Here is a 22,841-nt window from a genome sequence, read left to right as displayed (position 1 = left end):
AACACAGAAATTGAAACTGTAATCAGAAATCTTCCAGCAAACAAAAGCCCAGGTCCAGACAGCTTCACAGCTGAATTCTACCAAAAATTTAGAGAAGAGCTAACACCTATCCTACTCAAACTCTTCCAGAAAATTGCAGAGGAAGGTAAACTTCTAAACTCATTCTATGAGGCCACCATCACCCTAATACCAAAACCTGACAAATATGCCACAAAAAAAAAAAAAAAAGAAAGAAAGAAAAGAAAACTACAGGCCAATATCACTGATGAACATAGATGCAAAAATCCTTAACAAAATTCTAGCAATCAGAATGCAACAACACATTAAAAAGATCATACACCATGACCAAGAGGGCTTTATTCCAGGGATGCAAGGATTCTTCAATATCTGCAAATCAATCAATGCAATACACCACATTAACAAATTGAAAAATAAAAGCCATATGATTATCTCAATAGATGCAGAGAAAGCCTTTGACAAAATTCAACATCCATTTATGATAAAAACTCTCCAGAAAGCAGGAATAGAAGGAACATACCTCAACATAATAAAAGCTATATATGACAAACCCACAGCAAACATTATCCTCAATGGTGAAAAATTGAAAGCATTTCCCCTAAAGTCAGGAACAAGACAAGGGTGCCCACTTTCACCACTACTATTCAACATAGTTCTGGAAGTTTTGGCCACAGCAATCAGAGCAGAAAAAGAAAGAAAAGGAATCCAAATTGGAAAGAAGAAGTAAAACTCTCACTGTCTGCAGATGACATGATCCTCTACATAGAAAACCCTAAAGATTCCACCAGAAAATTACTAGAGCTAATCAATGAATATAGTAAAGTTGCAGGATATAAAATCAACACACAGAAATCCCTTGCATTCCTATACACTAATAATAAGAAAATAGAAAGAGAAATTAAGGAAACAATCCCATTCACCATTGCAAAGAAAAGAATAAAATACTTAGGATTGCTGCTGCTGCTGCTGCTGCTAAGTCACTTCAGTCGTGTCTGACTCTGTGCGACCCCATAGACGGGCAGCCCACCAGGCTCCCTCGTCCCTGGGATTCTCCAGGCAAGAACACTGGAGTGGGTTGCCATTTCCTTCTCCAATGCATGAAAGTGAAAAGTGAAAGTGAGGTCACTGAGTAGTGTCCAACTCTCAGCGACCCCATGGACTGCAGCCTACCAGGCTCCTCCGTCCATGAGATTTTCCAGGCAAGAGTACTGGAGTGGTGTGCCATTGCCTTCTCCTATACTTAGGAATACATCTACCTAAAGAAACTAAAGATCTATATATAGAAAACTATAAAACACTGGTAAAAGAAATCAAAGAAGACACTAATAGATGGAGAAATATACCATGTTCATGGATTGGAAGAATCAATATAGTGAAAATGAGTATACTACCCAAAGCAATCTATAGATTCAATGCAATCCCTATCAAGCTACCAACAGTATTTTTCACGGAGCTAGAACAAATAATTTCACAATTTTTATGGAAATATAAAAAACCTCAAATAGCCAAAGCAATCTTGAGAAAGAAGAATGGAACTGGCAGAATCAATCTGCCTGACTTCAGGCTCCACTATAAAGCCACAGTCATCAAGACAGTATGGTACTGGCACAAAGACAGAAATATAGATCAATGGAAATAAATAGAAAGCCCAGAGACAAATCCATGCAACTATGCACACCTTATCTTTGACAAAGGAGGCAAGAATATACAATAGAGAAAAGACAACTCTTTAACAAGTGGTGCTGGGAAAACTAGTCAACCACTTGTAAAAGAATGAAACTAGAATACTTTCTAACACCATACACAAAAATAAACTCAAAATGGATTAAAGTTCTAAACATAAGACCAGAAACTATAAAACTCCTAGAGGAGAACATAGGCAAAACACTCTCTGGCATAAATCACAGCAGGATCCTCTATGACCCACCTCCCAGGATATTGCAAATAAAAGCAAAAATAAACAAATGGGGCCTAATTAAAATTAAAAGCTTCTGCACAACAAAGGAAAGTATAAGCAAGGTGAAAAGACAGCCTTCTGAATGGGAGAAAATAATAGCAAATGAAGCAACTGACAAACAACTGATCTCAAAAATACACAAGCAACTCCTGCAGCTCAATTCCAGAAAAATAAACTACCCAATCAAAAAACAGTCCAAAGAACTAAACAGACATTTCTCCAAAGAAGACATACAGATGGCTAACAAACAGATGAAAAGATGCTCAACATCACTCATTATCAGAGAAATGCAAATCAAGACCACAATGTGGTACGATTTCATGCCAGTCAGAATGGCTGCAATCCAAAAGTCTACAAGCAATAAATGCAGGAGAGGGTGTGGAGAAAAGGAACCCTCTTACACTATTGGTGGGAATGCAACCTAGTACAGCCACTATGGAGAACAGTGTGGAGATTCCTTGGAAAACTGGAAATAGAACTGCCTTATGACCCAGCAATCCCACTGTTGGGCATACATACCAAGGAAACCAGAATTGAAAGAGACACATGTACGCCAATGTTCATCGCAGCACTGTTTATAATAGCCAGCACATGGAAGCAACCTAGATGTCCATCAGCAGATGAATGGATAAGAAAGCTGTGGTACATATACACAATGGAGTATTACTCAGCCATTAAAAAGAATACATTTGAATCAGTTCTAATGAGGTGGATGAAACTGGAGCCGATTATACATAGTGAAGTAAGCCAGAAAGAAAAACACCAATACAGTATACTAACACATATATATGGAATTTAGAAAGATGGTAATGATAACCCTGTATGCAAGACAACAAAAGAGACAAAGATGTATAGAATAGTCTTATGGACTCTGTGGGAGAGGGAGAGGGTGGGATGATTGGGGAGAATGGCATTGAAACATGTATAATATCATATAAGAAATGAATTGCCAGTCCAGGTTCGATGCAGGATACAGGATGCTTGGGGCTAGTGCACTGGGATGACCCAGAGGGATGGTACAGGGTGGGAGGTGGGAGGGGGTTCAGGATGGGGAAACATGTACACCCGTGGTGGATTTATGTTGATGTATGGCAAAACCAATACAATATTGTAAAGTAATTAGCCTCCAATTAAAATAAATAAATTTAAATTAAATTAAATTAAATTTTTAAAAAAGGAGCTCTTTAGTTCTTCTTCACTTTCTGCCATAAGTGTAATGTCATCTGCATATCTGAGGTTATTGAGATTTCTCCCGGAAATCTTGATTCCAGCTTGTGCTTCATCCACTCTGGCATTTCACATGATGTACTCTGCATATAAGTTAAATAAGCAGGGTGACAATATACAGCCTTGATGTAAAGAGGTAATAGGGGAAGGTCAATATATAGCATATTGTTGAAGGGGGGAGTTCAATACCATTCAGCATTCATTTACAAAAAAGTTTTCTGCTAGTAACAATGATCTGATGTCACTATGAAGGGATTTATTGCTTTTCTAGGTGTATGGGCTTCCCTGGTGGCTCAGAGGGTAAAGTATCTGCCTGCAATGCAGGAGACCTGGGTTCAATCCCTGGGTTGGGGAGATCCCCTGAAGAAGGAAATGGCTGCCCACTCTAGTACTCTTGCCTGAAAAATTCCACGGACAGAGGAGCCTGGTAGGCTATAGTGTATGTGATCTCAAAGAGTCACACATGACTGAGCAACTTCACTTAGATATGAGGAGATGCAAAGATTGAGATTATAAAATCTGTCCCTAAAACATCTATCTGAAGACCTGACCCACCAGATTGCCTGGAACACAGAGTGCCTTACTCCACCCTGAACTCCTTCAATTTGTACTTGACAAGGCTATGATATAAATATATTTTATTTTGGTAATCTCCAGGCTCTTTAAACATAAGAAACATTTGATAAATATGTGTTGGATTGGGGGAATGGAGACCATTTAAGCAACAGAGAAAAGACTGGATTAGGTCACCACCTCCAAAATTTGATGCGATGCTGAAAGTCTCTGATTAATTAATTCATTCATTTACTCAACAAATGTCATTAAGTACCCACCATGTGCCATACAAAGGTTAGCTGTTAGGTACATGACACATCACAGAAGCAGATATGGTCTCTGTCTATTGATTCTAAGTCCCTATTGTGTTAAGAGCTGATTGTTATCTAAACTTCACCTTTTGTACCTTGAACTATCTTAAAGGTAGTACTGCAGTTCTTTGTTTTGTTTCTCTAAACTGCTTGCTCACTTTATGATACCCTGGAAAGTCACTTAAGAGGAGAGATACCAAAGAGGAACAAAGTGGGAGTGGCTATTTTCCAAAGCACACAGCTGTTTTTGGAAATGCAAATCCAGACCTCTTAGATAATAAGGAAAGAAACTTTTATAGTAGCAACAAGTCTGGGAATGTCTCCAACTTCTAGTGCTAACCTCTTCCATTATACTCTGATAGTCAATCCCCAAAGCTCCAGTGTAAGATAGTTTGAGAGGTGGACTCATGACCTTAGAAAGGGCGGCCTTCTGGTACATTGAATCTAAATTCAAAAGTGGGAGATCCAAGTGGAAAAGAGGAAACATAGATCCCTTTGCTCAGAGGTAGAAGCCCTCCCATGTAAAGATAATGTCACAGATGCCATGAGTTAATAACGAATGCAAGCCATTCTCTGGAGTATCCCAGAGGCTTGCATTTCCGCCCCCTCCCTCCTCCCCCCCCCCCCCCCCCCCCCGCCTCTGTAGGACACAAATCTTTCATCCCTGGAGGTCATGAATGACCTTTGGGCATCTGTGAAGTCCTATTGCATGCAGGATTGAGTATGTAGGCTTTTCTTAGGGAGATGTCTTAAAACTTAAAATAAGATTCTCAAAGGGACTTGTGCCCCTCCCCCCCCATCTCATATTAATAGCACACTTGTCATTGACTAAGCAGTTATTCTGAATGGGAGGCAAATGAAATGTTCAGGAATGTGTTCCTATGGTGTTCACAACAGCCAGGTCAATCAAACTCTCACCTGCTTCTGAGCACATCTCCCAGAATTCTTCCAGAAAGTTTTCCTTGAAGAACTCTGAGTATTCTATAGCCCTCAGTGTTATCTTAGCACTGAGAGAACTGTCTGGAAAGGTTGCCTTACTTGAGGAGAGGCCTTCTACCAAAGTGATCCCACAGGTGATCCCAGGTGACCCACAAGGAGAGGATATCACAGGAACAATACTACAAGTCATCTCCATCCTTCAGTTACAACCTCATTAGCCAAAACCAACAGGAGCCAGAGGACAAGGGATCTCCTTGATAGAGGTCATAAGATCAGCTTCCATAAAGTGTAGCATAGATCTGGAGGAGGAACTGAAGATATTCTTGCACAGTGTGTATGTGTGTGTGTTACCCACAATTCAGTTCAGTTCAGTTCAGTTCAGTCGTTCAGTCGTGTCCAACTCTTTGCAACCCCATGAATCACAGCACACCAGGCCTCCTTTTTCATCACCAACTCCCAGAGTTCACCCAAACTCATGTCCATCGAGTCAGTGATGCCATCCAGCCATCTCATCCTCTGTCGTCCCCTTCTTCTCCTGCCCCCAATCCCTCCCAACATCAGAGTCTTTTCCAATGAGTCAACTCTTCACATGAGGTGGCCAAAGTATTGGAGTTTCAGCTTCAGCATCAGTCCTTCCAATGAACACCCAGGACTGTTCTCCTTTAGGATGGACTGGTTGGATCTCCTTGCAGTCCAAGGGACTCTCAAGAGTCTTCTCCAACACCACAGTTCAAAAGCATCAATTCTTTGGTGCTCAGCTTTCTTTATAGTCCAACTCTCATATCCATACATGACCAGTGGAAAAACCATAGCCTTGTCTAGATGGACCTTTGTTGGCAAAGTAATGTCTCTGCTTTTTAATATTCCATCTAGGTTGGTCATAACTTTCCTTCCAAGGAGTAAGCGTCTTTTAATTTCATGGCTGCAGTCACCATCTGCAGTGATTTTGGAGCCCCCCAAAATAAAGTCTTACACTGTTTCCCCATCTATTTCCCATGAAATGATGGGACCAGATGCCATGATCTTCGTTTTCTGAATGTTGAGCTTTAAGTCAAATTTTTCACTCTCTTTCACTTTCATCAAGAGGCTTTTTAGTTCCTCTTCACTTTCTGCCATAAGGGTGGTGTCATCTGCATATCTGAGGTTATTGAGACTTCTCCCGGCAATCTTGATTCCAGCTTGTGCTTCTTCCAGCCCAGCGTTTCTCATGATGTACTCTGTATATAATTTAAATAAGCAGGGTGACAAAAACAGCCTTGATGTACTCCTTTTCCTATTTGCAACCACTATGTTGTTCCATGTCCAGTTCCATTGCTTCCTGACCTGCATTACAGATTTTTCAAGAGGCAGGTCAGGTGGTCTGTATTCCCATCTCTTTCAGAATTTTCCACAGTTTATTATGATCCTCATAGTCAAAAGCTTTGGCATACCCACAATTAGGGGGTAAATAATCTAAATTTGTATCCCCTGACTTTTTACCTCTGACAAGTTAAGCTACAGAAAATGGGATAAATAAGGGACTCAATTTCTTGCTCATCTCACTGTGTCAATCACTGCAATTAGGAGTTCCCTATGGGTTATTTCACCTAAGACTAGTAACAACCCCAAATGGTAATAAAGGGTACAACTGGGAATGGAAACCAGATAGGTGTGATTCTAAACCCATATGCTTGTCACTATACCTTGACATCCCAGAATGGGAAAGAAAACAAGATACTTGGAGAGTTTCTGCAGAAAATGCTCTTGGAGTTGGGTTCTTCTGGTTGGGGGGAGGTGGATAGGTGAGTTATAGAGGGTACAGACCCTAGGGCCAAATTTTACAAGATTGAGCCAAGGATGGGTACTGTTTGAACAAAAACTGTTTTCGTATCCACTCTTGTATGAACATTAACTCATGTTCATTTACATAATACATACACACACACACACACACACACACACACACACACACAGCCTGTTGCAAGAAACTCGTCGAGAATGATAAGGATAGTGCAAAAGAGAAAAGCATGATAGGCTAGTGGAAAAATTATAGAAGATGCCCTAGTACTAAACAACTCCAACAAGAGTCATCAAAGAAAAGTTTAAGAATGGTATGAATAGAACTTTAAGCATCACACAAATATATTCAGGCTCTGTAGATGCAAAGACTAACATAGATGACATCTAGCATGGTTTCGAGTTCTTTAAAAAGCTCAGTAATTGCATTTGATGTTGAAAGGTTAACAACAATGGCCTGTTTTCTTCTAGCTGGGTTACTCTGACTCATACCAAAATAGTAGCCTGAATGGTAGAATCCACATCTTTAAGGCTTTGCTGGGCCTATCTACGGTAGCAACAACTCCTGAGTCCTTCCTATACACTGTCTCTTTGTTCTGCACTTCTTCCTTCATCCTGGGTAGTGAAAAAGTAAGTGATACTTCTATGAGGCAAACCTCACTACCCAGCCAAGTGTTTGTCTTTGCTATGTCATGAACTGGGGCTTCCCTGGTGGCTGAGACAGTAAAGAATCCACCTGCAGTGCAGGAGACCTGGATTTGATCCCCAGGTTGGAACGATCCCCTGTAGAAGGGAATAGCTACCCACTCCAGTATTCTTGCCTGGAGAATCTCATGGACAAAGGAGCCTAGTAGGCTACAGTCCATGAGATCGCAAAGAGTTGGACATGACCAAGTGACTAAGCACATTCGCATGCTGTGAACTGGCAGTATAACATGGGGCCAGGACAGTCTCACTGTGGCCCTCAGTTTCCTCATCTGTAAATAAAAGGGTTAAACCATTGCCCTCTAGTTCCTTGTTTGGTCACTCTATTTCTTATACTATTCCTAACATTTTGGATCCCTAAGGCCTACATGGCTTCCCTGGCAGCTCAGCTGGTAAATAATCTACCTGCAATGCAGGAGACTGGAGCATCCCCATGGACAAAGGAGCCTGGAGGGCTACAGTCCATGGGGTCACAGAGTCGGACATGACGGAGTGACTCAGCACAGCACAAGGCCTACACACATGGGTAATGGCTGCACATAATGGGCACCCTATAAACTCTTGGAAAGTATACGGTTTGTCTCAGTTCAACCTAGATAGTGTATTAAAAGCCAGAGACATCAATTCATATAGTCAAAGATATGGTTTTTCCAGTAGTCATGTATAGATGTGAGAGTTGGATCTTAAAGAAGTCTGAGAAGCACTGAAGAATTGATGCTTTCAAACTGTGGTGCTGGAGAAGATTCTTGACAGTCCCTTAGATAGTAAGGAGATCAAACCAGTCAATCTTAAAGGAAATATGTCCTGAATATTCATTGGAAGGACTGATGCTGAAGCTGAAGCTCCAATACTCTGGTCACCTGATGTGAAGAGCTGACTCACTGGAAAAGACCCTGATGTTGGGAAAGACTGAAGGCAATAGGAGAAGGGGGCAGCAGAGGATGAGATGGTTAGATAGCATCACTGACTCAATGGACCTGAATTTCAAAGGTCTATCAATGATCAGAACTTTTATCGTATACTAAAATTTAGTGTGTATGTGGTCTGTTCCTGGATTATATTTTGTTTCACCGGTTGGTCTGTCTACTTAAGTAGCAGTTCCACACTAGTTTAATTACAGAAACTTTAGAATATATTTAAAATTGGGGCAGGGCTAATCCTTTGTCATAGCTCATTTTTATTTCCTAATGCTTTCCTAGTTATTGCTTTATGTTTATTTTTTTCTATATAAACTTTAATATCAATTTCTCTCTGAAATTTTTAAAATGTGATATTTTTATTAGAATTTCATTCAATTTATACATGCCTAGGAAATTCCATGAACAGAGGAGTCTGGTGGGCTACAGTCCATGGGGTTGCAAAAGAGTTGGACACAATTTAGCGACTAATAACAACAACAAATGCATTAACTAAGGGAGAAATGACATCTTTATGACATTGAGTCAGGCTAAGCAAAAATGAAAGCTGTCTTTCTATTTTTTCAAGTCGACTTTTGTACCTTTAAGATAGGCTCAAGGTTCTCTCTGAATTTTGAACTTCCCTGGTGTGTTTATTCTAACTCTTTTATATTTTCACCAAGGAAAATGGAAAACAAATATGCTCACAAGACCAAGCCAATTCAATTGACCCTCTCATTAAAACCAGAAGTAATCATGGCTACTTCCTGAGGCATGTGTGTGAAGATTGTACTAAGTTCTCAAACACACTTCCAGTATAGCTGAGAGAGCTAACCAAAACCTTGGATAAATAAATCATCTGTTAGCAGCCTCTGCTGCAAGCCCAAACCTCCTCTGTTTCAGAGGAAGAAGAGAAAATTTCACAGACCCTCAGGTTTGGGGTAAAGGTCCAGAACTATTCAAAATCCAGACATTTACAAAAAGCCCCTGACTGCTTAATTCCTGTTTCCAAGAGTAGGTTCTTCCAGTGGCAAGAAAAGACACCATCCACCTAAGGGCTCAAGTCAGAAACCTTGTAGTTTTCTTCAACTTTTCCCTCTCACTTTCCAACAGCACTCCATCCATACCTTATCACTCCCATTCAGGGACTTATCCAACCCCACATCAAGCACTACTAATTCTATCACCAAAACAAATTCCCAAAATTTATTTCATTCTTTCCTTCTTCCCAGTCACCATCTAAGCCATCAGAGTATCATCTGTACACTCTCCGCTTTCTTCTTTTACAGTACTTCTCAGATCTCTCTCGGTGTTGTCTGGAAAATAGGTTGTGGTTGGTAGTGAATCAGGTTTATCATTATTTGAAGGGTTCTCATTGCGATTCTTTCTGTCTAGAATATCACTGCATCCTCATCTTTGGTGTCCAAGGGACAAGTGTTCCTTCTGAACATTTAAGTCTCTACACATGTACTGAAATATCACCTTCTTAGAGGAGACTTTCTTGACCATCCTGTATGAAGAGGTACTTGCCATTTCCTGTCTCTGAAGTTGGCTTCTTACTTTCATGACATTTGTGTCAAGTTAAAGTTACTAATTAATTAGACCCTCTACTGAATGATTGGAGCAGGAAATGGCAACCCACTCCAGTATTCTTGCCTGGAGAATTCCAGGGACGGGGGACCCTGGTGGGCTGCCGTCTATGGGGTCACACAGAGTCGAACACAACTGAAGGGACTTAGCAGCAGCAGCAGCTACTTGTATCCTCTACTATATTTCAGATGGACAGAGACCACATTTGATTTGTTCATCTCTGATACAGTTTCTCAGCATCATAGTGTATAGTAAGTAGTACCATGTGTTCACTAACTATTTATCAAATGAATAAATGATTCTGGGTGGGAAAAAAGGCATTGAACCATTGGACCCTTTTAGACATAATGTTTGGTCCCAATGTTGAAGGTAGAGTTGGCAAAATGATTTCTATTCCCTTGAAACTCCCAGGAGAGCTAAGCCTGGTCAAAGATTTGAGTGCCTTTTCAACCCTAACAGGAGTTTGAGTGCAACCCTAGCAGAAGCGTATTTCCTTCTGCCTGGGGAACTTTCAAGAAGTTTCTAAGTTCCCAGACTCACATATTCTGAACATACTCTTCCTGGCAAAATTTAAGACCAACCCAAGTCAGTAGCTGCCCTATTCAATTTTTCTGTTTTCCTTTCTTTGAAAAAGTAGTTGTTTTAATTTTTAAAAGAAAAAAGCAAGCACATAACATAAAGGGCAAAACTTTGGACCCTGAATTTACTTGCTTGGGACCAAAAAAAAGGCATTTGACTAAACCAATGCTGAGTCTTGCATGTGTGCAGATGTGGGGTGGGGGTGGCAGTGTGTGTGAGACAGAGAACTCCCCCATCCCTCAGTTCTCCCTGACAACCACTTTCAATAAATTCATGTGGCCTCAAACAAAGATGCTGTAGGCCATTTTTTTTTCCTCACTCACTGTGTAACAGGATAAGATAATTTAGGATATTTCTTTTGAAGAAACATCTGGAACCCTGGAACTGGCCCATTAAGGGTTCACTCATCTCCACCCCCACCCCCATCTTCATTTTCCTTTTAAGAGGCTATTCTGGTTTGAAACTGTCTAACCCAGAATTTTTTGGTTCTGAGATTTTTCACTCAGCTTTCTGGAGTCATTTACAAATAAACCCACCAGGCAGAATCTCATTGCTGGGAACCCATGGTGGCTTCAGTCCTCTGTTTATGGAAATCTGGTATCCTCAGGAATGAGAGTGACTCTAAGGAAAACTTGCATGAGGTGAATATGACTTGAGAGTGGAGATGGTCTCAGATAAGAGAGTTCTATAGTCATATCTTGTATGTATTGTATGAACTTCTCAGGAAATCACAAGAATCTAAAGGAATCCTGGAAAGGAGGTGGGAAAGAATGCCATAATATTTGTCCACTGTTGTAAAAGCAATAATCTTGTGAAGGAAAAGAATGGCTCTGATTTCATACAAAAAGGCAATGAATAGGACTAGAAGCATAGACCAGACTTCACAAAGTTCACTTCGTGTTGTTCACTATCTCTTCTTAAGCTTGTGTCCTAGAACCAATTGGCCATGTCAGAGGTGATAAGCTCTGTCTCTCCACCTGAGCCCAGGATCATTCTTGCCAAAATGCTGAGACTCCACTGGCTTTCCAGAAAATTCTGTTTCAGCCCCGGTCAAGAAACACAGTGTGGCTGATTTGCATTAATGTCTCCTATTGTTACCCCTTCCCTAGGCCACTCACCGTTCCCTATGCCCTTTCTCATGAAACTTTGAAAAGTTCTCCCACAGTGGGTGCTACAAAACCCCTACCCCTGAGGTCGGCCATGTGAACTGCTTGCTCGACAGCAGTGATGACACGCCAATCCCAAGCCTAGGCTCTAAGAAGCCATGCATGTTTTCTTTTGCTGTCTCACTCTTCCGCCATCACCCTGAGAAAGACAAAAGACACACTTGGGTTAGCCCACTAATCCTGGGAAGAGGATGAGAAACATGTGGAACCAGACTGACTCAGCTAGGCTCAGTCTGGTAAGCCAAACTCGAGCCAGCTCCCAGAAGGAGGAGCAAGCCCAGCCTGCATCAGCTGAACTCCACAGATGTGTGAGAAATAAATGTTTATTGTTTCATGCCACTGAGAATTGTGGTTGTTTGCTCCACATCAAAAGTTAACTGATCACAGAGCTAAAAATTAAAGTTCATAAGAAGCTCTGTGTTTGAACAATACCTCATAGTCATAGGGCATTCTAAGGTTTTCTAAATATTTCATACAGTTTATCTTATTGGGTTTTCCTGATAGCCCTGTGAAGTGGGTGGGAAAGATCTCATTATTATTTATCATAATAATTATTATAAATAAATCTATTATTATTTATAATAGAGGTCTTATTAAGGATGCTGCTGCTAAGTCGTTTCAGTCGTGTCCAACTCTGTGCGACCCCATAGATGGCAGCCCACCAGGCTCCCCTGTCCCTGGGATTCTCCAGGCAAGAATACTGGAGTGGGTTGCCATTTCCTTCTCCAATGCATGAAAGTGAAAAGTGAAAGTGAAGTCGCTCAGTCGTGTCCAACTCTTAGCGACCCCATGGACTGCAGCCTACCAGGCTCCTCCGTCCATGGGAGTTTCCAGGCAAGAGTACTGGAGTGGGGCGCCATTGCCTTTTCAACTCTTTGTGACCCCATGGATTGCAACAAATCAGGCCTCCCTGTCCCTCACTATCTCCTGGAATTTGCCCAAGTTTATGTCTATTGAGTTTGTGATGCCATCCTAATGTTATGTCATTAGGGCCAAATTAATTTCACCTTTTTGTACCTTAGTATCTTTAATAAGGCAAATTCCAGGAGATAGTGAGGGACAGGGAGGCCTGGTTTGCTGCAATCCATGGGGTTGCGAAGAGTTGGATGTGACCTAGTAACTAAACAAGAACAATAATAACACAGCTAAAGGAGCTGAAGCCACAGCGTTCTCACTATCATTTCAGCATTCCTCTCCCCACTTGTATGTAGGGGGAAAAGATGAACATATAGGTAATCTGCTGGCATCATACAATTAGAAGAGTATGCCGAAAGGAAATTTTGGTTAAAAAAAATAAAAAAGGCTGCTTGTTTAACAGAGTAGATTCCTCTGGCAAAAATTCCTGGGAAAACTGGGCCACAAGTAGCATTTCAAAAAGAACAGAATTATCGCACTGCAGGAGACAGGAGGGACAGAAGTCTCTGAGTTCAAGAAGGTTGCATAGACCGTATATATATAATCTCTTGGTGTTTGCAATATGCCAGGAACCCTGCTAGAAATCTGACATGCATTATCTCATTAACCTTCGTAATAACACCAAGAAGATTGTAATATAACACAATATAACACAACATGATATAATATAAACCCCAGAAATTAAGCAATAAAACAATGTGCCAAAACTCACACAGCAAGTGGAAGCAGGTTGAAGCCCAAGTCTGTCTGCCTCCTATGTTGGATCCTCTGTCTCCAGTTGAGAGAGAGAGAAGTGGTCCAAGAAGCCAACCCAAATAAGCCGAGAAGAGGAAAGAAGTTAAGAGAGCCGGGGTGGCAGAGAGGCTGAGGCTGGAAAGCTCTTTCTGAAGATAATGAACTGCAAAGGAAACCTATTTTCTGCCCACGTGTTGACTCTTGGTTACATCGTTGGAAACCCAGTGGCTCACAGGCCCTCCTTCCCGTTTGGTTGAATCTGTATGTATCACAGCCCCCTTCCAAAAGGAAAACACCCGTCACTGAGCACCATCCCCTTTCACTCTCCTCTCTGGGTTTCTCAGCATGTTGCAGCACTTGAGTGGCTTTTCTTCTGCAGTGCTGCTATAACTCGAGACTGCTTGGTGTAACAGAGAAAGCAATTTAACCAGTTTAACATCCCTGGATTCAAAACCTAGTTGGATTTAGTAGCTGTGTTTTCTTGAGTAAGTGACTTAAGTTCTCTGAGCCTCCGATAATAATAGTGTTTGGATCATAGGAGCCTAAGGAAGTTCAGAGAGACTCCTGACATTTGTATGCTGTACTCTCTAGAGGATGCCCCCATGTGAAGCTCACACTTGAAGGGCAGGAAGCTATGCTCTACTTTCTTGATCCGGGGGAGAGTATCTGTGGAAATTATTTGGAATTCTTACACAAGGGAGATACGTCTATTCTCCCCACTTGTTTATTTATCCAATCATTTACTTACAGTATGGATTCATGGATGTTTATCTTATGCTTTGGTCTATAATCCAATACTACTTTACTTATTTTCTGCTCAGATTGCTCCAGCTTTGGATGTTGTGAGTTTTTCAGTTGGCTTTCATGTCCCTTTGATGTACCCTCACTGCTTTGGGAGGATTTGTAAGTTTTTTTAATTGAGACTGTATTTAAGGCCATTCTAAGTAGTGTTAGTTGCTCAGTCATGTATGACTGTTTGTAATCCCAAGTCTGCCAGGCCCCCTCTGTCCATGGAATTCTTCAGGCAAGAATACTGAAGTGGGTAGCCATTCCCTTCTCCAGGGGATCTTCCTGACCCAGGGGTTGAATCCAGGTCTCCTGCCTTACAGGCAGATTCTTTACCATCTGAGCCAGAGACTGCAGACTCTTCCTGTATACTGCCTGTCCTCTGCTCTGGAAACAGCCATTTCTCCAAAGATTCCCCATTCTACTTATTAGATATGAGTATCTGAATGTTGGGTGTTCACATTGTTACTTGAATGTCATTGCTTCCAGGTTTGTCTTCTCAGTGGACAGAGCTAGGAAATGCTTCTTTGTATACTAACATGTGTTCATACACATATCTATAATTACAAATATGTATGAAGCTAAATATGAGTTCACACTGGTGGCACCAACTCTCACTCAGTATCATACAGCTTGTTTGAATTGTCCATGTTCATCTATAAACTCTCACTTCAATAGTGAGAAACCTGGCTCTTACCATTCTCCATCTATTTATTTATTTGTGTCATCTCAGTGTCTGTATTATCTGAAAATAAAGATATTTTATTCTTTCCAATGTGGGGGTCTTTCATCATTTTCTTTCATTTATAATAGTTTATTAGAATAAGTTATTGTTAAGATAACAGTGATTGATATGAGCAAGTTTTGCTATATTCTGTGACTTCATACAACACCTAGAAGAAGCCAGGTCATTGAACTCTGTATCTAAAATCCAATCATCACTGAGATTTCAAGGACAATGTCCAGGAGTTAGAGTTTACAGACTCATTTTTTTTTTTTTCTGTCTTTATCAGCTCAAGTTTATAGTGGCAAATACCATAAGATCCCAAGACCCTGGACCATGAAACATAAACTCTGAAAGAAAGGACTTGCAGATGTCATTTTGTCCATTTTCATTTTCTTTGCTTTCTTTCTCACATTTTTCATGCCTCCCCATATGCTTCTCTTCCCCTTACTCTCCATCTCTCCCTCTTCCCACTTTTCCTTTCTTTTCCCTTTTCTTCTTTTCCCTTTTCTCTTTATGTTTTTCTCTGTCATTCAGTTTCCCAGAGGACCACTTTCCCTAACACTCCATTTCCAAACTGTTGCTCATACCTCAACTTGCAGAAATCTAGCATCATTTCTCTTTACACAGCTGGCACCTTTCCTTTTAAGTGCCACACCCAAGGGGCTGTCCAATCTTTGCTGTACTAACCAACTCTCTGTTGTTCTCTCCCAATTCCCTCTTCTCAACTTTTGGGCAGGCTGAGATAAGATATTCCTATTCTTCTGCAGTCTTCCATAGGCTTAAATCTCACTGATAGGAACCCGATCAACCTAAAATTAAATTTCTTCCTCCCATTCTCTTAAAGCTGACCATTCTAACATAAAAAGAAATGATTGTCAAGATGTCTTAGAAAGAGCATAAGAGGAAACATTATATCTTGATGGAGCTTAGGAATCTACTTATTTAACAAGTCTTTCCCAGATAAGTTTGATATGGACAGAATGAAGACCCCATACTGAGAATAATTGCAGTGAGAAAGGGTAGGGAAGGGAGTCATATGCTCTTTTCAGTATGCTACAAAATGACTTCCAAGGTCTAGCATCTAATCCCAGACCCATTCCACTTGCAAGTGACCCAGATTACTTAATCATGCCTCTGATCCTCATAAATGGCAACCCACTCCAGTGTTCTTGCCTGGAGAATCTTAGGAACGGGGGAGCCTGGTGGGCTGCCGTCTATGCCGCACAGAGTCGGACAAGACTGAAGCGACTTAGCAGCAGCAGCAGCAGCCAATCCTCATAGAAAATGGGTTTAATAACATCTACCTTATATATTTCATAGAGTTATGAGACATCAAGTTAATTACTCTGAAAGCTTTTTGAAAAATATGAACCGTTCAATACTTGCAATGGTAATATAAAAATCTCAAAGTACACAATAACTTCAAAACTTCTTTCATTACTTGGAAAAGCTTTTGAAGCTACTATAAATTCTGAAGGAAGTAAGTCAAAATGGTATTGCATGCTTCTTGATATTGGGTATAGGCTCTATTAATCCTTCTCAAACTAATTACTCACAAATCACCAGGGGATCTTATGAAAGGCAGATTTGACTCGGAGATGTGAGCTGGGTCCTGAGACTTCGCATTTCTAACAAGCTCCCAGGTGAGGCTGGTGCTGTGAGCTAATGAACCACACTCTGGATAGTGAAGGGGGTTATTCCCTAACTAGAGAAGGATGGAACAGGTTGCCAAAAGACGGTATGATTCTATTTGGCTCTTGAGAAAAGGAGGACTGGGAGAAGAGCAGAGCTCAGCCTCTCTCCAGAGTCCCATTCTTGAAACACTAGCATCAGAGAAAGGACAACATTTCCTTAGACCAGACTCCCCAGGAGACATGGTGCAGGAGAACAGGGTAAGGAGGTCTGTTTCCCTGCATTCCTGAGGAGCAGCTGATGTCAACAGACAGGGTACAGAGGTGACAGGACTAGGAAGTCCCAGAGAACACAGTGCTGAAAGCCCATGAGATTCAGTTCTCAGAGGAAGATACTTTTGCAGTAACTGGCCTGTAAGGAAGCTCAAATGCAACAGATCTGTCCAAGCTGTCAGGACACCATCCTTTACTGAACCCACAGAAAGAGGATATTGTCCTTGTTGGGCATGGATGTGAGATGCATTATACGTGAAAGCAAGCATGTGTCTTTACAGCAGAAAGAAAACACAAACATCCATGCTGGCTCTTTAATTTTTTGCTCTACTCTCTATATCAGGCCCACTCTATTCTCCCCTGCGTATCCCTGGGAGACTGAGTTTTATGGAACTATCTCACTGGGCTCCCTTGTCTTCTGGTTCCAGTTGATTTCTACCAATGGGAGGCACTAATAGGAGATCACAGGAAGGCAGGAGAGAGGTTGGGGTATTTATTTCCTGGGTACCTTGCTGCTGAGCCACGGGTTGGCTGTGACTGCCTGTTTATTGAAGGCCACAGTTCCTGCCAGGGTCTTCTGTACTACAACTGTGGCTGTCATGTCTGGAAATCATTGTACTACCTGAACCCCTTCAGCCTTTGGTGTGTTAGCAGCACCCCACCATCGATAGCCCTGGGTTGCTTCACTATTGCAGGTCAACTTCCCTTAAACCCCCCACAGCCTTGTAAACAGTACCTTTATTTAAGCCCTCCTCTTTACTCTGATAGTGTGTTTCATTCCCAGACCAACTCTGATGCAAAATCCATAACCAGAAGAATCACACAACATAGTGACTGGGAATTGCCCTGTACTTAATGGCTTTTATAGGGGTAGGAATACCAGGGAGAGGAAAATATTGAGGCTATCCACTTTGGGGTACAGAGAGTAAAATGGGGAGAAGAAGCTGAAGCTTGGGAGAGCTTCAGTATTAGCAAGGTGAAGCAAGATGTACAATGACCCATAAATATAGCATTAAGAATTCAAGCCCTTCTTTCTTTTGCTGTTTTCACATCTCCACTTCTCCCATTTCTGACATTCATCTTCAGAGAACAGAATCAGGCTCTCTTCAAGACTGACAGGATAATCAGCCTCCTGTTTTTTCTTTGTCCTTCACATCTAAAAGCCCAAACTCTGGGCCAGAGCTTTCCAGGTACAAGTTCACATTCCCCTAAGTTGGAAGGAGGATGAAGTATATAAATGAATGGGATGCTCTTTGGAAGTGGTGAATGCAAAAGGTGGCTGGAGGCCATCGGTCCCTCAGAGGGCCCCAGATACAATAATTAGGATCTTAAACTTTGATGCTTAACTGTCCAAGTTTTGATTCTAGTTCTGCTGCTTCTTGCTGTTTGATCTTCAGCTCCTTACTTCATCTTTTTGAACATCAGTGACCTCATTTGTGAAAAGCTGATAATAATTTAACCTAGCTTGCACTATGAGGATTAAACCACAATAATCCATAGACAGAACTTAGCACAGTGCCTGGCACCTAGCACACACTCACTAAACTTCAGCTAGCACCACACTGACATTTTGTCATCATCATTAACACAATCAGTGAAATGGCATTGATGATTACAAGAATAAACATAGATCTTTCCATAAATCCCACCTTAATTCCACAATCCCATTTGCACATTTTGTCAAAATCAGAAGTTCCTTCATTTATCCTGCCACTGGGTCTCCAAGACAACATAGTCTGTTTGGCCTGCAAAGTAGAAAGGTGACAGGTAGGGTCCTTGAATTGCCTGAGAAAGATTTCCTAAGGACACAATGTGCTTAGTTGCTCAGTTGTGTCTGCCTCTTTGCGATCCCATGGACTGTAGCCAGCCAGGCCCCTCTGTCCATGGGATTTCACAGGCAAGAACACTGGAGTGGGTTGCCATTTCCTTCTCCAGGCATCTTCCTGATTGAGGGATCAAACCTGCATCTCCGGTGTCACCTGCATTGCTCATTCTTTTACCCGCTGAGCCATCCTCAGAACCAGCCGAGGACACATGAAGGGCAGCAAGGGAGGAAGAAGCTCAGATATGGAAGGAAAGGTATAGAAGAAAACATTTAAGTTGGTGAGGGGTATATGCCCTCTTCTTTCTAGGACCAAAACCATATGTTTTCTCTTGTTGAGATCTTCCACGTGTACCTGTAATAGTCCCCTTACTTTATGAGTCTTCACACCAAAGAAATTGAACCCAGGCCTTGGACTCTTCAAGTTACAGCCCCTATTCCAAGGTCAAGACACCAGGGTGAGTAAGTGAAAGAAAATTCCTGACAGAGACCTTTACTTTGGAGTAAGAACGCTTCCCATGGTCTGAGCCAGCTGACCTGCTGAGCCCTGACTTCATCTTGGCTCATCCCTTCACTCTGTACCTCTGCACATCTGTACATCTGGGAGGGTCAGAAAAGAGCTAAAGTGGGACAAGGTGCCAGGAGATTCCAGAAGAATCTAGACTTCTGGTGACCTTTTCTTGCCTCTCCTAGTCTGACGGAAATGCTTGCCTCCATCAGTATCGACTGCTTTTTCTGGACACAAGGCAAGAAAGCCCTGTCTCCCTCAAGAGTCTCTTCTGAGAATATTCTCCAGCAAAGTTTCAATACAGTGAAAAGGAGAGTTAACTTTGTACACTTCAGAGACCTTCCAAGAGGTCTTCACACTTTAGACACCTGCCAAGAAAATTAATCAAGATAATGCATTTGAAAGGTTTTATAAAGTACACATTACAGATTACCCCCACTATCTAAACGTAGACCGTTACTATGAAATGGCATTAAGTGAAGAAGTAATTACATTAGGATATATTTTGCTAGTGGATGCACAAAATAACGGGCTTCCCAGGTGGCTCAGTGGTAAAGAATCCATCTGCCAATGCAGAAGATGTGGGTTCGATACCTAGGTCGGGCCCTGGAAGGAGGAATTGGCAACCCACTCCAGTATTCTTGCCTGGAAAATCCTACGGACAGAGGCACCTCATGGGCTACTATGAATGGGGTCACAAAGAGTCTGTGCTTGTACTAAGCAGAGCATAGTACAAAATCAATCAAGATAAAGTACAGATGCTCACAGATCCAGTTCAGAGCTATGGAGGCTTGATGCTGAGATGCTCGGTCAGGTTCCATTCCTAGGGAAGGAGCGTGGCAGTGTTGCTCTCCTGCTCAGGACACGTGCTGCTTACAAAAACAAACAAGCAAAAAGAAAAAGAGCAATCAACACTGTTGTCGCATTTTGCTTTTATTCATAAAAGTGAAAAATCCTCTTTGATTTATTTTGGTTCACAAAACCAGGTACTAATGCAGGTCTTTTGTAAAAGCAAGTTAACATAAAGCGAACTTTGGAAAAGCATGGACAGCTGTATAGGTACCATTTCACACCTGAAAACTGAGCTTTAATGGGACGAAACAACATGACTGAGGTCACAGAACAGGTAAATGGCAGGACCATGATTTATACCTGTGTATCTTGACCCTGACCTCTATGTGCTTTCATCTTCATCACCTGCACAAGATACCACCTGGCTCCTGCTCACCTGCATAGCCGGGCTCTTGCTTTTACTGTCACCTCTGGGGTACTCACTACATATAGCTTGAAGATTTTATGTAATTTTGCCCACATGTTTTATCTCTTCATCCGGCTAAGAAGCCCCATGAAGGAAAAGGACTTCACTTGTATTCTATCTCCAGCAGAGTCAAATGCCTATCTGTGGGTTGATGAATACTGTGACCCATTCAGCCAGGGATACAGGAGCCCAGACACTCCTTTCCATGACATCCAAGAATGACATTCCACCAGGTCAGGGAGAAGCTTGACCAGTCTGGAAAACTTGCCCTGGCCCATGTATACAATGAAAACCAGAATGAAATCAGGCCATGAGACTAAACAAATGGAAAAAAAAAAAAAAAAGAGGAAACCATCCTCCTCACCTAGATTCCTTTTCTAGTGTGTTCCTTGGAATGTGAAATTATAACCACATTCTTTTTCTTCTCCTTTTCTAATTCATCTTATTCTGAATATTTTCTTTCTCCTTGTCCTCCCTCTTATCCCTCCTTTATTTTTCAGATTCTTTCTCATATTCCTTCTGTGTCATTCCTTAACATAAACCCTCACTATACAAAACTGAGTGCTTAACTAATACAGCTGAAAATACTCACCTACTCCTCTGACTTTTTCTATGAACAAAACCATATATTTTCTCTTGCTAAGATCTTTCATGTGCACCTGTAGTAATCCCCTTCAGTTCAGTTGCTCAGCCATGTCCGACTCTTGTGACCACGTGAATCGCAGCACGCCAGGCCTCCCTGTCCATCACCAACTCCCGGAGTTCACTCAGACTCACGTCCATCGAGTCAGTGATGCCATCCAGCCATCTCATCCTCTGTTGTCCCCTCCTCCTCCTGCCCACAATCCCTCCCAGCATCAGAGTCTTTTCCAATGAGTCAACTCCTTGCATGAGGTGGCCAAAGTACTGGAGTTTCAGCTTTAACATCATTCCTTCCAAAGAAATCCCAGGGTTGATCTCCTTCAGAATGGACTGGTTGGATCTCCTTGCAATCCAAGGGACTCTCAAGAGTCTTCTCCAACACCACAGTTCAAAAGCATCAATTCTTTGGTCAGCTTTCTTCATAGTCCAACACTGGCATCCATACATGACCGCTGGAAAAACCATAGCCTTGACTAGACGGACCTTTGTTGGCAAAGTAATGTCTCTGCTTTTGAATATACTATCTAGGTTGCTCATAACTTTTCTTCCAAGGAGTATGTGTCTTTTAATTTCATGGCTGCAGTCACCATCTGCAGTGATTCTGGAGCCCAAAAAAATAACGCCTGACACTGTTTCCCCATCTATTTCCCATGAAGTGATGGGACCAGATGCCATGATGTTCATTTTCTGAATGTTGAGTTTTAAGCCAACTCTTTCACTCTCCACATTCACTTTCATCAAGAGGCTTTTAGTCCCTCTTCACTTTCTGCCATAAGGGTGGTGTCATCTACATATCTGAGGTGATTGAGATTTCTTCTGGCAATCTTGATTCCAGCTTGTGTTTCTTCCAGTCCAGCGTTTCTCATGATATACTCTGCATAGAAGTTAAATAAGCAGGGTGACAATATACAGCCTTGACGTAGTCCTTTTCCTATTTGGAACCAGTCTGTTGTTCCATGTCCAGTTCTAACTGTTGCCTCCTGACCTGCATACGGGTTTCTCAAGAGGCAGGTCAGGTGGTCTGGTATTCCCATCTCTTTCAGAATTTTCCACAGTTGATTGTGATCCACACAGTCAAAGGCTTTGGCATAGCCAATAAAGCAGAAATAGATGTTTTTCTGGAACTCTCTTGCTTTTTCCATGATCCAGCAGATGTTGGCAATTTGATCTCTGGTTCCTCTGCCTTTTCTAAAACCAGCTTGAACTTCAGGGAGTTCATGGTTCACGTATTGCTGAAGCCCGGCTTGGAGAATTTTGAGCATTACTTTACTAGCATGTGAGATGAGTGCAATTGTGTGGTAGTCTGAGCATCTTTGGCATTGCCTTTCTTTGGTTTTGGAATGAAAACTGACATTTTCCAGTCCTGTGGCCAATGCTGAGTTTTCCAAACTTGCTGGCATATTGAGTGCAGCACTTTCAAAGCATCATCTTTCAGGATTTGAAATAGTTCAACTGGAATTCCATCATCTCCACTAGCTTTGTTCATAGTGATGCTTTCTAAGGCCCACTGGATTTCTCATTCCAAGACGTCTGGCTCTAGGTGAGTGATCACACCATCGTGATTATCTTGGTTATGAAGATCTATCTTGTACAGTTCTTCTGTGTATTCTTGCCACCTCTTCTTAATATCTTCTGCTTCTGTTAAGTCCATACCATTTCTGTCCTTTATCAAGCCCATCTTTGCATGCAATGTTCCCTTGGTATCTCTAATTTTCTTGAAGAGATCTCTAGTCTTTCCCATTCTGTTGTTTGCTTCTATTTCTTTACTTTGATTGCTGAGGAAGGCTTTCTTATCTCTTCTTGCTATTCTTTGGAACTCTGCATT

This window comes from Ovis aries, chromosome 2 (assembly GCF_016772045.2).
Source record: "Ovis aries strain OAR_USU_Benz2616 breed Rambouillet chromosome 2, ARS-UI_Ramb_v3.0, whole genome shotgun sequence".
Lineage (NCBI taxonomy): Eukaryota > Metazoa > Chordata > Mammalia > Artiodactyla > Bovidae > Ovis > Ovis aries.
Note: the sequence above shows the minus strand (reverse complement) of the source record.